Raw genomic sequence first — 12,081 nt, 5'->3', positions numbered from 1 at the left:
CTTTCATTCATTATTCTAACAATGCAACAGTTTTTTTAAGTAAAAATGCTTTTAGTCTTACCTCAGCTCTTAATGACAGTTCCATTTCGTTCATCGCACTGAGCTTGTTTGACAGTAAAACCACCTGGACCAAAGATAATTTTGAGCATTAAAAACTGTTACATGAAGTACATGTTACAGACTGATTCAAAGAGCTAAAAGGAGCATAAAGATAGAAATTACAATTCAGAGTTGAAGTAAACTGTACAACGTAATTACATTAATCAAATAGACGTAATGAAGTTATTACCTCGTTATTTGCTGATGCGAGTTGCTTTCCTCTTTTCCGAAGGCCCTCATTCAGTGAAGAAACCTTTAAGAAATCAAGACTGATATTGTTATGTATATTTATTCTCTTGCTACTGCCAAAGTAAACAGAACAAAACATCAGGCTACAAGGTAAGTGCAGCAGTAACACAACACATCTGTAGTCGTTACCTCTTTCTTTGAGATCTCCAGTTCATTCGCTTTTCCCACAAACTCGTCATGTAATGATCTCATCTAGAAATTTCAGATATTATTGTAAGTGTGTTGTCGTTTGAAAATGCTATTATGAAACACACGTAATGAAATTACCTCGTTGTTTGCTAATTTGAGTTCCTTTCCTCTTTTCCGAAGTGCCTCATTCAATGAAGAAATCTAAAAGAAATCAAGACATTGTTGTAAATATTTCGTTATCTGGTTTAAAAATTTAAATTTGCTCTCTTTTCAACAATCCGCTTTAAAATATCTCCATATTGGTGTTTTGGGCCTTTTCATATTGGAGTATAAGCGAAAATTATAGACTTTTAGATCCACCTTTACCGCAAACGGCTAGGGGTCAGGTGACCAGAACCAGACGTCGCGTTCGATGTTTTCGTCTGGCGTTTTCGACGTCAAGAGGCAGGTTGTCACGTAAGTCATTTACCTCAAGCTTTATTGGCTTGAATTTTACTTTATGCCACGTAAAAACGCTGAAATCGAATAAAATAACCCTATTTTCAACAAATTGGTTATAATTTTCAGGCAAACAAGTAATTGTTGTCCGTAGAAAGGCACTGATCCTTAGTGGAAATGCAATATGGCGGCGGCTAAAGTCGATGTGTGTTTTATGAAGTTTTATTTCTTGAGAAAGCTACGCATGCTAGAAAACAAACAATCTTTTTCCTTTTATTTTGGCGTAATTTTGACAATTTTCAATGCATTGACAGGATGATTTCTATTCGCTCCAGTTACTCCAATCTAAATCGACTAACTTACGAACGGCGAACGGCAAAAGTTGAAATTTTATGGAATCAGCAATCTAGAATTTAAACATTATCGAAAAGGTCTCTTCAATCAATGTCCTTAACCAACGAACTGACACGCATTTCATAGTGCTCTGTTACCACTGCCAAGGTAAACTTAATATCAGGCTACAATGGAAGTACGATAACAGAACACATCTAGAAGTCATTACCTCCTTCTTTGCGATCTCAATTTCCTTCACCTTTCTCACAAACTGGTCATGTAGTGAGGTCATCTAGAAATTTCAAGCATTATTGTAAGAATGTTATCGTTTGTTTTAGAAAGATGAAAATGTACCCAAGATCACACCTCCTCCTTTTTCGTTCTCAGTGAACTCATTTTCGGGAAGGGAACGGGGTTGATCTTAGAACTAGTGGAGGTGCTGTTGATGCTGATGATTTGAAAGAATTCAAAACAACGTCCAAATAAACGGCTAATGTTTTAAGATAATAGACATGGTCATAAGTGAAATTGTCTTCTCATCATTTCACAGTGTCTGCATCTACTTCAGTCATTTTTACCTACTGGAGCTAAAGTAAACGGCACAAATTATCTACAAGGTAAGTGCAATAACTCAACATATCTTTCTAAGGAGCTGGACATGGCGAGGAACAATATTATAACTTCAACTCATTACATGTACCTCGTTGTTTGCCAATACGAGCTCCTTTTCTTTTTTCTGAATATCCTCATTCATTGAAGAAACCTACCAAAAATCAAGACTGATATTGTTAGAAATATTTATTTCTTTGTTATTCCTAAACTCATTGTTTCTGTTCACAATTGTTTCCTTAAACGAGGCAATCCAGTGGAACTCAGCTATCATTGTGAATATTTCATTGTTTTATTCAAAAAAGCAAGATATTTCCATTTTTAAAAACATTTTTTTTAATTGATCAGTCAAGATAAAATTTTAAAATTTCATCGGTGAGATTAAAGAATGGCTTCATTCTGCTGGACCCAAAATAATAAAAAACGACTGTTTATTCCTCGATGGTTGTTTGGCATACCAGATGGAAGCAATTGTTAACAATTCAAAAGAACTAAAACGGTTCAGTTAACTCTCCGTGGTCATCATGAACAAACGGGCCTTCATAGTTACTGTCCGCATGTAACACCTTTAGCTCTAGTCTATTTCAGTTACTAATACCTACACTGTAGTGTAAATGGTAAAATTGTCCACAAAGTAAAGGCAAAGATAAAACATAGCTAAGTTGCTACGTTAGTTTCCACAACTTTCATTTCCGTGTTCTTGCTCACCATGTTTCCATTTAATGAAACAAGGAAATGAACAGCAACATTTTCTAACTTACTTTGAAAAAGCAGAATTATATTTGTTCATATTTGTAGCTAACTCAATATTCTAAAATTTCATCAGTAATTTTCGAGAACGAACTAACTCCGCACAACCCAAGGTAAGAGAACACACGACCCAGTACCACTTGGTAATATAACTCATACTGTAAAAACCTCAGAACCAAGCCCTGGAATTATTTTTGCTTTTCCACGTTTTTTTGTGGTCCTCATTTCCGGCAGAGACGCGTTGGTACATGGTGATGGTGTTGGCGATTACAGTTACTTATAGGTAGTTTAAATCGCAGTTTAGAGTAACCACCCTTTTCTTCTTTGTATAAAGTGATGGATTATTATGGTTTATCTTTCTTATTATCCGTATCTAACAGAAAAGACCTTCAAGTACTTTAACATAGATGTTGATGGCACTGACGATGGGTTATTATTATGGTTTATGATTCTTACTGTCTGCATCTAATAGAAAGGTACTTCAACTCCATTCCATCTCACTTACATGTATTAGTTCTAAAGTAAACAGCACAAAATATCTGTGAGGTAAGTGAAGTTACACAACAAATCTAGAAGGTTGTGAGAAAGGTAAAAGAAATGAAAACGGCAACTTTCCAGTTCTTTAACCTTCCTCACAACATACTTTTACCAGCGACACATCCATTTAAAATGATGGTAAAAGAAAAGTCCTATTTTGCTTCTTTTAACAAACAGTTCTATATTGATAATACCATTCAACAGAAATTTAATCTTTCTGGTAATTTTCGAATATGCGCCACCACTCGTAAAATCCGTTTTCAAACTATGTCCAGCTTTAATTAAGAAACATCCTCCCTAACGAAACTGTATGACAAAGGAATTTATGGAATTAATAAAAGAGAGTACCTGGTTTCAAATGCGTGTTCAAATGCGTGTTCTCTTACAGTATAACAACTTCGTTATTTTGATTCTCCACATACACCCTATTCATAAATGGCTGAAAATTAAAAGTTCTTTTGTGGGTATTAAAATTAGCCAACTAACCTCGTTTTCGAGTTGATAATTCAAAAGAATTTTTACTCTCAAACGAGGTTAGTTGGGGTAAATTAAATTGATACAAAAGAATTTTAATTGTCAGCCATTTATGAATAAGGTCTATACAGCTATAACCTCACGTCTCATCTTAGGGACCTTGCTATTTCCTTCATTGAATAAAGGAAAATAAAAGGTCCCTAAGATCAGAGGTAAGGTGCAAGAGCGAGAGTAATTTTTTTTTTTTTAACGAGAACGTCTCCACATAAAGTCTAGTAAAGTCATGAAGCTAGTAGTGAGTGAAGCAAGTGACCTAACTTCACACAACTCAAAAGAGAAAAAACATCACTTCATTGCCCGTTGATGCTTCGTGAGGGAAGGTGACGTAAGATAACAATAAGCATGGAGGTTATTACCTTGTTGTCTTTCACTGCCAGTTCCTCGTCCTTGTTCAAAATCTGTTCATGTAACAAGGTCATCTAAAAGAAAACAGGTATTATTGCAAATATTATATTGTTAATTTAACGAGTACTGAATACTTCACATTTAGAGCAATCGAAGGCTAATTATTGAGGTTTGGAAGCAGAGTTTCCACTTAAGAGAAATGCACTTATCTATATTTAAAGAAACAACAAAGTTATTACCTCCTTTGTAGAGTTTAACAGTTGGTCTTCCACAACGTCCAATTTCGCCTTTGTCAAGGCCAGCTAAAAATAAAACGACAGATTCTGAAAGTAGTTACTGGCGAGCTTATGTTTGGAGATGAAGCTCTTCCATTTCGGTGATTAACGTTGACAATAATCTCAGGTCTATATATCACTTTACTGTAGAAGGCAACTAACATAGGTTTGTAGCATTCCAGAAACTTTTACCTCGTTCAACGCATCTGCCAATTGCCTTTCATTCTCAGAAGCTTCATTCTTCCATGAGACCAGCTAAAAAGGTATGCAATAATTAATGCGAAATTTTATGATTATTCATCACAGCTCAGAAAGCAGAATCAATCTGTATTTTAACTCTGGACAGTTCACTTACGCAGTTACAGAAACATTGAACGTACATGTAGAACGTGAGCGCTCGAACAAAAGGACAGACCAACCATAAGAAAAACTGAGCTTAAAGGAAGATTTCAAAATCCTCCTTCGTATTATAACCTCTTCCTCCTCGCATGTCACGCAATGATTAAATAAAATTGAACCCCAATTCGATCATAAACGTCGACAATAATTACAGGGCTATATATCACTTTACTGCGATGGGAAATACCTTAGGTTTGTAGCATTCTAGAAACTTTTACCTCGGTCAGCGCTTCTGCTAATTGCCTTTCTTTTTCAGAAGTTCTATTCTTAAATGATGCCAGCTAAAAAGAAAAAATCATAAATGCAAACAATTCTGTATTAATTTTCACAGATAGCGGACCGGAATTCATCTGTATTTGAAATCATGTCTTGAACATCTCTTTATCCATGGTTAGCTCTTGTTGATTATTTACAAACCTAAAAAAGGACGCTGTGTTTCCTTTCGTTAGCACAGTCTCGATACAGGCCATTGGCCTACTGGTCGTATTTAAGACGATATATTAAGATCTCGTGACGCCCCCTCCCGGCCCCCTTCTCGTAAGTGTGACAGACAGGAAGAAAACCTTGGATTTCACTTTTGCGGCAAAAAGGAAATACTATAGTATAAAAAAATATATAATACATGAACTTTACTAACCCCTGGTCAGTGGGGCCAAGCAATTAAATGTAAAAATGTCAGAAACAGACATAAATTAAAGAAGATAAGGGATTAGAAATCTGAACCAGCAGAAGGCAAACCAGTTGGAATAAATTAAGATCTCCCGGCGCCCCCTCCCGCGCCCCTTCTCATAAGTGTAACAGAAAGGAAGAAAAACTTCGATTTCACTTTTGCGGCAAAAAGGAAATACTCTAGAATAAAAAAAATATAATACATGAACTTTTCTAACCCCTGGTCAGTGGGACCGAGCAATTAAATGTCAAAAGATAAGCGATTAGAAATCTGAACCGACAGAAGGCAAACCAGTTGGTTATGTTTGAAGCGTGGCTAGGGATTAGAACTAGGGACTACCGAGAACAACATCAGCCACAAGTCAGAACAGGGAATTGAGCCCGCCACTTCCGGGTTTCAAGTCCGATGCCCTAACCACTCGGCCACGCTGCCTCCTATCTCCGTCTGAACATGCAAACATCTTACCTCGTTCAGTGCCTCTGCTAGTTCCCTTTCTTTTTCAGAAGCTTTGTCCTTCCATGAAGCAAGCTAAAAAGAACCCAACTTTAATGCAAATTCGTAATAAATGATTCTACACAGTTCAGAAAGCGAAACTGGAAATTATATCTTGAACATTTCTTGTCGAGTGCATGAAATGTCAGGGCCTGTCCTAATGTAGACGGGCATTCCTGGCTATTGTTGATTATTTTCTAGCCTTATAAAATAATAAAGAACGTCGCAGTTTTCTACTCAATAAAGGCAACTGAGAAAATGAAGTCTGAAATACCTCAAACTTCAAACGGATTCAAACCCATGACCTCTGTGATATGAGTGATAGACTTGTTTATCATAATTAAATACCGCCACGGAAATTCCACGCCACGTCCGGCAAGTATAAGGGAACACTTGCCATATTAGTAAGCATTCCCTTTGCGATCAGCGAGCGATCAACGTTATGACAATTGTTGGTGTGTATTTAATCGGTGCAAGTGCTCTAGCCGCTGAGCTATCATAGTTTCCATATATCTATTTGTATATATTTTTGTTGCCATGCGTTAACATGAGAAAGCTAATTATGGAGGTTCCAAACCAGAATTTTTCTTTCTTCAAAAATATTATGAGTATTTAGAGAAATAAGTAGAGTTACCTCTTTGGCAGAATTTAACAGTTTATCGTCCGTGATGCTAAGCTTCGCCTTTGCCAAGGCCAGCTAAAAAAACGAACGTTGAAAGTGACTAAAGCAACTGATCATGAGAGCTTCACTTTTGAAATGTAGCTTTCACCTGCAAGTTCTCATCTTCGTCAAATACTCTTTAAGCAAATCATATAATTTGGCAAACTGCTTTGGAATTTGTCTTTTGCCAAAAGTATTATCCATATTTAAACACACTAGTAGAATTACCTAAGGCGAAACTGGATATTATGGATGACAAAATTTAAGTTGATTATCCATGATATTCAGCTTCGCCTTTGTCAAGGCCAGCTGAAAAAATAACAGATATTGGTGTGACCAAGGGCTTTGGTTTTGAAATGTAGCTCTCATCTGCAAGTTTTTAAAATCGTCAAACAAAGAATTATGTTCCCAACCAAGCCTCCTGAAATGAATTCCCATTTTTGAATTCCCTTTGTGATGTCTCCAGAAGCTACTAATCACTGTTAAGAACTTTTTCATCCAAATTGTTAGACCCGGTGACCTCAAGTTTTACTTTCTTGTTCGATAATTTCCTCATCGCTTCCTGCTTTGTTAATGTTTTATGAGAATGAGAAATACAGTTAAAACGTACCTCCACTCTGACAGAAGCCTCATTATCAGACACCACAGAGAGCTGAACAAACAAAAAAATTATAGTTATTAGAACAACGGATGGTATCAGGGCGGTGCCTCTGTTTGTTATCGCACTTTCGATGTAGGCCATCGGCTTAATTGCTATATTGAAAACGTCCCCCTCCCGTTCTCGCACGTAAGGCAAGAAAAAAGAAAAACATGGATTCCACTATGCTAATATAGCTTTTACTGCAAAAAAATAATTACTTTAGGTTTGTTATAAACCATATTGGCCCCGATCAGTTACCGATAAGATAGGACTTGAGTCCGCGACCTCCGAATTCAAAGTGCTACACCCTAACCACTCGGCTACGCTACCTTTACCTCGTTCAACGTATCGGCTAGTTGCCTTTCTTTTTCAGAAGCTTTATCTTTCCATGACGCCAGCTAAAAAGAACCAAACATCAATGCAAATTTTTAGTCAATAACCATCCACAGTTCAGAAAGCAGAATTGATTAGTAATTGAAATTATATCTTAAACATCTCTTCACCTATCGCTTGGTTGATAGAAAGATGTTGCAAACATTGTAAGGTTTGTAAGCAATCATTACTGGAAAACGCTACCGCAAGCATTACTGGAATAAGTATTGACTTCAGAATTGGAATGCTGCTATACCCCATCGAAAACACCGCTACAGTAAAAACCCGCATAAAAGAACAAGTTGATTAAGAACACTCAGGCTGAAATTTGGTAAAAAAAGTACCATATACATAAGTACATATTTAGCCTGAAAGATGAAAAAATTGCCTGCCAGTTAGATTAGAATAACCCACTAGTACTAAGTAGATCAATATATGTGCTAGACCATTGCACACATAGAGTTTCACAGCAGGCTTGATTAATGCAGTTAAGGTTAGTTCCATCCATTAATTATATGAAAAGTTTTTTCATTGTTCATTGAAATTTTTATCATTGTTCATCACAGCTCAGAGAGCATACTCAATCTGGATTTTAACTCTTGACAGTTCACTTACATAAAGTTACAAAAACATTGAACGTACATGTAGAACGTGAGCGCTCGAACAAAAGAACAGACCAACCATAAGAAAAACTGAGCTGAAAGGAAGATTTCAAAATCCTCTTTCGTATTATAACCTCTTCCTCCTCGCATGTCACGCAATGATTAAATGAAATTGAACTCCACTTCGATCATAAACGTCGACAATAATTACAGGGCTATCTATCACTTTACTGCGATGGGAAATACCTTAGGTTTGTAGCATTCTAGAAACTTTTACCTTGGTCAGCGCTTCTGCTAATTGCCTTTCTTTTTCAGAAGTTCTATTCTTAAATGATGCCAGCTAAAAAGAAAAAATCATAAACGCAAACAATTCTGTATTAATTTTCACAGATAGCGGACCGGAATTCATCTGTATTTGAAATCATGTCTTGAACATCTCTTTATCCATGGTTAACTCTTGTTGATTAATTACAAACCTATAAAAGGACAGTCTCGATACAGGCCATTGGCCTACTGGCTGTACCAAAAAGCAATAAATTAAGATCTCCCGGCGCCCCCTTCCGCGCCCCTTCTCATAAGTGTAACAGAAAGGAAGAAAAACTTCGATTTCACTTTTGCGGCAAAAAGGAAATACTCTAGAATAAAAAAAATATAATACATGAACTTTTCTAACCCCTGGTCAGTGGGGCCGAGCAATTAAATGTCAAAAGATAAGCGATTAGAAATCTGAACCGACAGAAGGCAAACCAGTTGGTTATGTTTGAAGCGTGGCTAGGGATTACAACAAGGGACTACCAAAAACAACACCAGCCACAAGTCAGAACTGGCAATTGAGCCCGCGACTTCCGGGTTTCAAGTTCGATGCCCTAACCACTCGGCCACGCTGCCTCCTATATCCGTGCAAACTGGTAAACATCTTACCTCGTTCAGTGCCTCTGTCAGCTCCCTTTCTTCTTCAGAAGCCTTATCCTTCCATGAAGCCAGCTAAAGAGAACCCAACATTAATGCAAATTCGTAATAAATGATTCTATATAGTTCAGAAAGCGGAGCTGACCAGTATTGGAAATTATATCTTGAACGTCTCTTGTCGAGTGCATGAAATGTCAGGGCCTGTCCTAATCGTGCAGGGCGAGACGGGCATTCCCTATTATTGCCGGTTATTTGCTAGCCCTGTGAAATACTAAAGATCGTCGCAGTTTTCCATGCAGTTTAGGCAACTGGGAAAATGACGCCCGAAAAACTTCAAGCTTCAACAGAAATCAAAGCCATGACCTCCGTGATATCGGTGCAGGTACTCTAGCCACTGAGCTATCATAGTTTCCATATTATGGAAAAGTTAATTATGGAGGTTCCTAAGCAGAATTTTTCGTTTCCCAAAAATATTAAAGTATTTAAGGAAATTGATAGAGTTACCTCTTTGGCAGAATTTAACAGTTTATCGTCCATAATGCTAAGCTTCGCCTTTGTCATGGCCAGCTAAAAAAAAAAATATTTAAAAGTAACTAAACTACTAAAGTAAGTAAGGGCTTCAATTTTCAAATGTAGCTCTCATCTGCTAGTTCTTAACATCGTCAAATACTCTTTAAGCAAATGATATAATTTGGCAAACTGCTTTGAGGTATGCCGGGTTATATGATATATATTTTATATTTAGTAGGTAGCTGATAGCGGCATTTGATTGCTGCAGTGGAAGACGTTGAAGAGTTTGCTACGCAAAAAGATTCAGGCTTAAACGGGATTCAAACCCATGACATCTGCAATACTTCCTGCAATCCTCTACCAACTGAGCAGCCATCATGGCTTCCATCTAATCATTTGTAATTTTTCGTTTTTGCCATACGATAAGTTTAGAAACCTACGTATTGAGTAACCAAAGCCGAATTTCCCTTTTGAAAAAGTATTATCCATATTTAAACAAACTAATAGAATCACCTGAGGCGAAGCTGGATATTGTGGATGACAAAAATTAAGTTGTTTATCCATGATATCCAGCTTCGCCTTTGTCAAGGCCAGCTGAAAAAAGGACAAATATTGAACGTGACTAGGGGCTTCGATTTTGAAAGTTAGTTCTCATCTGCAAGTTTTTAAAATGGTCAAACATGGACTTATGTTCCTGACCCAGTTTTCTTGAGATAATTCCCATTTTTGAATTCCCATCGTGATGTCTCCAGAAGCTGCTAATCACTGCTAAAAACTTTTACTTCCAAATTGTTAGACCCGGTGACCTCAAGTTTTACTTTCTTGTTTGATAATTTCGTCATCGCTTCCTGTTTCGTTAATGTTTTGAGAAATCTAGTGAAAACGTACCTCCACTCTGAAAGATTTCTCACTGTCAGACACCACAGAGAGCTGAACAAACGAAAAAAAAAAAAGTTATTGGAACAAAAGACGATATCCGTCCTTCTTGAAGGCCGGCGCCTCTTTTGTTATCGCACTTTCGATGTAGGCCATCGGCTTAATTGCTATATTAAAAACGTTCTTCCTCCCCTTCTCGCCTGTAAGGCAAGAAAAAATAAATAAAAAATGGATTCCACTTGCTACTATAGCTTTTACTGCAAAAAATAAATACTTTAGGTTTGTTATAAACTGTACTGGACCCCGGTCAGTTATCGAGAACAACACCAGCTTTTGGTCAGATAGGACTTGAGCCCACGACCTCCCGATTCAAAGTCCTTACGCCCTAACCACTTGGCCACGCTACCTTTACCTCGATCAATGTATCGGCCAGTTGCCTTTCTTTTTCAGAAGCTTTATCTTTCCATGACGTCAGCTAAAAAGAACCAAACATCAATGCAAATTTTCAGTCAATAACCACCCACAGTTCAGAAAGCAGAATTGATCAGTAATTGAAATTATATCTTAAACATCTCTTCACCTATCGCTTGGTTGATAGAAAGATGTTGCAAATATTGTAAGCATTGTAAGCAAACATTGCTGGAATAAGTATTGACTTCAGATTTGGAATGCTGTTATATAATAATAATAATAATAATAATAATAATAATAATAACTTTATTTACGTGTCAATGAGATTTAGCATTGCTGCTAATTGGGGATACCTAAAAAGAGTTACAATCATCAGCGCTATGCACAAATAAATATCCCATCGAAAACAGCGCTATTTCATCAATAACGTAAATATTTGTACCACAAACCAGCCAAAAAACTACATGGCGACCTTACATTAACTTACTAACCTAACGCAACCTTTTTGTATTTCGTTTTCTTTTTGTTTTTATCCACAGAATTCTTATCACTGTTAAAAGCGTTTGACTGAAAATCAGTAAGCTAAATAGGAATAATGTTACGTTCTGATAGACATACAACTGAAAAAAAAAGTTTCCACTTGTGATATCATGCCCCTTTCTGTGTCTGGGCTTGTTTCACGAGTTTCTGCTTGACAAGATAACCTGCCACTTACCTCGGATTTGACAGAATTCTTATTGTTAGGTGTCACTGAGAGCTGCATAACACAAGGGAGAGATGAATTTATCAGACGATATGCATGTCTCACGACTGGGAATCACGAAAACGTAAATATCTACAAACCTTTTCTTCATACAGAGCTCTTGCCGATTGCTTTCCTAATTCTGATGTTTCAACACTTGTCGAGGCCAACTGAAAAAATTAAACAAAAATACTAATATTGACAACATTAGCAAACGCATAATTCATGTTAAATAGTTAATTACCTGAAATAATTAATTGTGAAAATAAAACACAAGATAACTGGTACATCCCAAAGCCCTGTGGAAAAACTAAACTTGTCCTTATAGGTTAATGATCCTTGTAGCCTACTGTTAATAAAAAAAAGACTGGAAAAGCGCGAGTTTATTAGCTACTTTCGCAAGAGAATTGAGTATTGTATGGAAAGCGTTTTTTACCATTTCTTTTGGTAAGAGGTTTTATCCCTGTAGGTTATGCGTCTTTTACCTTCTTGTATTCTC

The 12,081-nt window shown here is 36.8% G+C and overlaps 1 long non-coding RNA gene across 1 annotated transcript; it reads right to left on the bottom strand.

Moving 5' to 3' along the window:
- Nucleotides 1–8,519: 8,519 nt before the first annotated feature.
- LOC145500723 (uncharacterized) lies at nucleotides 8,520–11,046 on the bottom strand. Its single transcript, XR_014051137.1, has 3 exons — nucleotides 10,442–11,046; nucleotides 10,067–10,147; nucleotides 8,520–9,610 (listed from the first exon to the last, which is right to left on the bottom strand). It is a non-coding gene; the product is annotated as an uncharacterized LOC145500723 (long non-coding RNA).
- Nucleotides 11,047–12,081: the final 1,035 nt, after the last annotated feature.

Source organism: Orbicella franksi, chromosome 10 (genome assembly GCF_964199315.1).
Source record: "Orbicella franksi chromosome 10, jaOrbFran1.1, whole genome shotgun sequence".
In the NCBI taxonomy this organism is placed as follows: Eukaryota; Metazoa; Cnidaria; class Anthozoa; order Scleractinia; family Merulinidae; genus Orbicella; species Orbicella franksi.
Note: the sequence above shows the minus strand (reverse complement) of the source record. Positions and strands in the feature narration are given on the sequence as shown.